Consider the following 5,212-nt stretch of genomic DNA (forward strand, 5'->3'; position numbering starts at 1 on the left):
CGACAACTAATATAAAATAGAAAAAGTATTAGAAACGTACGAGCGTGATTCATGAGTGCACATGCTTAGTCGGTGATTAAATTTGAGAAGCACGTATCAACCACTTGTGTTGAACATCTATAAATAGGCTCTTTCCCATCCATCCATGGTACCAAGTTACAACTACTACACACGCACACAACACACACATAATCCTAGCTAATAAGCCACAATGTCGCCTCAGTCTTTCACCTTGGAGACCACCACCACGACGCCTGCTGCCAAGGGGGCAAACCCTTCCTACTTCCAATCCGCTCCAGCTGGCCATGAGATGATCCAGCACAAGGAGCTTCTTCTCCACTTGTACGCCTACCAGAACGTCCAGAAAAGCCCAGATGCTAACCAGGCAGTCATAGTTGAGTCAAAGCGCCCCAAGTGTTTCGGAATCCTCGCTGCTAATGACTGGACCGTGTACGATGGTCCTGGCCACAATGCAAACCTTGTCGCGCACGCTCAAGGTTTGCACCTCGGGGCTAGCATGGCCAAAGAGAACTGGTTCATATGTTTCAACATGGTCTTCGTCGATCAGAGGTGAATTATTATTTTTGTCTTGCTTAACTATCTCTCTTTGAAATTTTACCGCATTGATTAAGTTTGCACTGGAGCCATAATAGGGTTTATGCAATTCAAACACCGTAAAGAAAATACTTCATCTTGAAATCGCGTCAACTATGTCTATATACTTGGAATAGGTTTACAGGTTCTAGTTTCAAGGTGATGGGGGACTTTCAAGGCACTGCCCACAACGGTGAATGGGCAATCGTTGGTGGGACCAGAGAGGTTGTAATATGCACAAGGTGTCATCGCCTTCAAGAAGACCCAACAATCCGAGAGAAACGCTAGGATCGAGCTTCATGTTCGTGCTATGTGCCTCTCCTTCTTAAGACCTCTGGTGTGTTGCTAGGCCGCGCCTACCTAGCTACTCTAGTATGTCCATTCTCTAGCTTGTTTTAACAACACCCGAGTCCGACCAGCTTTCTCTAGGTGACGGGAGCGTCATCGCCAAGATCGGCCCTTGGGGTAAAATAAGTGCGGACTTACTCGACATCCCCACGACACCGCAACGTCTAGAGCGCAGCACCATCCGCCACGGTGTTGTCATTGATTCACTTGCATTTTCCTTCATTGACAAAGCTGGTGAACCATATAACGTTGGCCCGTGGGGTGGCCCACGTGGGGATAACAAAGACACGGTGGGTTCATCCGTTTAACTGATATTTTTTTCATATGTAAGCACTTGTAATGTGATTCCTACATGCAATTCTATTAACTTGATGATCTCTTCTCTTGCATACAGATCGAGCTTGCCGCTTCAGAGATCGTTAAGGAAGTCTCTGGGACAGTTGGTGTCTTCGCAGAAGATAATGTCGAATATAATGCTATAGCATCCCTCACCATTACCACAAATGTCCGCACGTACGGTCCCTTCGGAGAAACACAGAGCACCACTTTCAGTGTTCCTGTGCAGGACAATAAGAACATCGTGGGTTTCTTTGTGTGCGCTGGTAAATACGTGGAGGCGCTCGGGGTTTACGTGCGTTCACCCGTTTCAACCTAGTACGTCCCTGGGTGTTGCGTCACACCCTGTATGTCTTCCATGTTTCTATGTTGTGGCAATAAGGAAGAAGTGTGGTATCTATTTGTGGTGTAATGTTATATTTTTGTAAGCTTGTTGGTTTACTTATCAGCACAATTATCTTATCAATCAATGCAAAATAATGTTTGTACCTTTTGCAGAGAAACTTTATCACGCTTACCATATTGTACTCTATTAGAAAATAAATAGTGATGCATGAATTGTTTATGACGAAAAAGAAGACTTTCATCAAGAAATACAAAATGAATAGAGTCCAAGGACCACAAAAATTGTGAAGATCATTGATATATTCGTTTTCACGAGTCTAACAAGTATCAAAACAAAATGGAATGGTGAAGATCACTTGTGTTCATGAAATTATCATGGAGATCTTTTCTACTATGTGTAGAATATATGAGCAATTTTCCATTAATGGGGTTAAGACTAAACTTCCTTACCCCACTTGTCATGCATGAATGGGCCATATGGACCTATGAGATTTCCGAAGGATTATGGTAAACAGTAAGTGGGCTAGGCCCAATAATAACACTACAAATTGTTCAATGTTTTGATAACTAGTACAGGACCCCTCATCGCATGCAGTTTGACAAACTTAGTAGTTGCACTGTTTCGAGCGACCGAATGCATGCAGTTTTTTTCTGGGACTCCTGGTTCATCACAAGACAAGAATCACTCGATCTTTGTCCATTGAGTATCACGATAGTTGGTGGTGAGTTCCACGGTCTTCGTGCACTGAAATTCTGGCAATAAAATTCAGAATCGCTCAATCTTCAAGTAGACGATGTTACTGTATGAAAGAATTCAGATAGATTTTCTTGAGCTCACCAAATAGTTGAACGAGTCTATTTTTCTCTAAAAACAGAAGATGAGATTTTTTTTTCACAAACAACAACAACATCCACGTAATCAAATGTATATATTACCCGCACAAAATTATGTAGATACTATCAAATACTTTTCCCAAACATTCTTTTGAACTCAAGACAAATACATACAAGTTAGAAAACACACACAATACAGCAGCACCAAACAATCTGGTTGTTAGCTAAGCATTGAATTGAAGAAGGCGATTATATTACAGATAAAACCCTCACTCACAGAACATAAACCATCTCTTAATTTATTATCCTTATATAGGCAATCCCTGATAAAACTCTGTAAATAAACGAATTAAAACTTTGAACTTTTATTTTTATTTCAGGGTCTTGATGAATCTCTTCACTTGACGTACGAATAACTAACATTCAAAGAGCCCAACTAAGAAGTTTTCAGTCGAGAAAAAGAAACGAAAGCCTTGGCCTTGATTTTCCCATATCTTGGTGGTCGGTTCATCCAGCAAACTAGGCGCCGGCTCCAGCACCGTTTCCGCATCCACAGCATAAAACCTGGCTAGTGAAAGCCTCTCCTTGTCGGCATTCGTCACCACCCTGTGAAGCGGGCTCCTAAAGATTCCGTTGGTCATTATCTGCAGGCATCAAATATTTATTTACATACAAAAGATATATAACATAGGGACATTCTAGGATTCAGAAAATATATATGATATACAACACTGTTGATTGTAGATATATTATTCAAGAGAGCAGGTGCTTAGTTAGCTTCATATATACCTCCATGCAGTCTGCTACGTTAATCACCAACGTACTCCCTCTGTTCCTAAATATAAGTCTTTTAAGAGATTTCATTATGGACTACATATAGAGCAAAATGAGTGAATCTACACATTAAAATATGTCTATATACATCCGTATGTAGTTTGTAGTGGAATCTCTAAAAAGACTTATATTTAGGAACAGAGGGAGTATAAGGCTTGGCTGGAACATTGTACCATTTCCCGCCTCTCTCAACTTGCAAGCACCGACGTCGTGGTCGACCAAAAGTACGGTAAGGAGACCACCATCAGTGTGAGGCCTCCTGCCCAAAACTAGGTCAGGTCTAGGACATGGAGGGTAGTAGTTGAATCTAGCAAACCCAATAGCCTTATTTGATATTTGGTTGACGAAGTAATCCTCATCAAGGTCGAGGAGCTTGGCTATTGATCGCAATATAAGGTCTCTTGTTCTCTTGGTTTTTCTATGCATACTCATGTAGCAAATCCCTGTATGTAGAAAGAATGACTCCAGAATTAATACACCTTACATTTTGAAACGGAGGATAAAGGAGTAGGTAATTAACCTGAATGATTCCGGGTGAGTGGGCCACTTGGCGAAATTCCTCTCGTCTTCTGGCTCCACTCTCAAATGCTCAGGCTCTGATCCTGGGTGGTCACTACTTTGTCATTTCCATAGCCTTCCATCTCAAAGTGCTTGCCGTTTATCAGGTTGCTGTATTTCTGCTTTTCTTCGGACGGTTGCCTGAAGAAGTCTCTCGACGCACTCATCATGGCATCCATAAGGGACTCCTCGATTCCATGGTTGGTTGCCTCTTGCCTGGACAAAAAACTCAGCAAAAATTGAATAATTTTAGCTAGAAACTAATTAAGGGTGCACACACTCACCAGGAAGAGGCCCCAGGTCTGTAGAGCCGCTCGGACCTTGTCGGCCTCGTCGGCTTCCGTCAGCCGGCTAAGATCGATCAGAGGGATGGGCTCCGGCATCTCATCAGCGACCAGCATCTCATCAACCATGTACTCTTGCACCGCGCGTTGTCTGCACCAGCGACATATCCGTCTGGTTAGACGTAGTCATATTCTGTTGTAGTCTTGGATACTTACCAAAGTTTCAAATAGAAGGCTCTATGCCACTTAATGGCAGCTCGTACAAAAAATTATGAAATGCTATAGCATCCATATTGTGCTTTTCAGCATAAATCAGAAGAAGAAAATGAGAAGAAAAAAAATAAGCATACAATCCGTCATCTATATAACATATATAAATATACTTGACAATTGACATTTAACAACTAACATCCATATATATTTGCAAAAATAACCGCATTTTTTTAAATGAAGAATAAAAGAAGCAGTACAGATTTACAATAGTATATGACCGTGCTAAGTGATTATTGCTTATTGATTCAGCACCGATTGCGGAAACTGTAGCCATGATGTACATCTCTAGCTATCAGTCTATTAGATCTGATATTTACATCTCTATTGGATTGGATTCTTGATGCAGCCACCAACAAAACAGTCTAGAACGCACGCTAGGTAGGAAATAGAAATGAGGAGCATAATTACCTGATGTGTTTTGCTTGCTCGATCTTTGTCGGAGACCAAGTGGAGGTCGATCTCGTTGACGGAAGTGGCAGCAGCGAGCTGTTGGAGGAGGACCTTGGGGCAGGAGGAGGCCGGCGGCGACCTGAGGTGAGGTGCTAAGTCCGCCGTCGCCGTCTGCAGCCAGTGACAGCCGCACGTTGGCGATTCTTTCTCTGGAGAAAGGGGAGACGAGAGAGAGGGCTAGCTCTTCTTTGTCGGCCATATATGTATGTCTTGTGCTCCCAAAATATCTGACTCGCATATGCCCTATTTCACCTAATTAGTCACTAGAAAGGTGTTTATTAAATTGCATGTATGGTTTTCTCTATATTTTTTATAGTTGCACGGTCAGTGTCGGTGGGTGTACAGAATACAGACCC

General features: G+C 42.2%; 2 pseudogenes; one reads left to right on the forward strand and one right to left on the reverse strand.

Annotated features, from left to right (window-relative positions):
• Positions 1 to 165: 165 nt before the first annotated feature.
• LOC123172591 (uncharacterized) lies at positions 166 to 1,762 on the forward strand (annotated as a pseudogene).
• Positions 1,763 to 3,445: 1,683 nt separating this feature from the next.
• On the reverse strand, positions 3,446 to 5,055 carry LOC123172592 (jasmonate-induced oxygenase 2-like; annotated as a pseudogene).
• Between the last annotated feature and the right edge of the window lie 157 nt (positions 5,056 to 5,212).

This window comes from Triticum aestivum, unplaced genomic scaffold (assembly GCF_018294505.1).
Source record: "Triticum aestivum cultivar Chinese Spring unplaced genomic scaffold, IWGSC CS RefSeq v2.1 scaffold49189, whole genome shotgun sequence".
NCBI lineage: Eukaryota > Viridiplantae > Streptophyta > Magnoliopsida > Poales > Poaceae > Triticum > Triticum aestivum.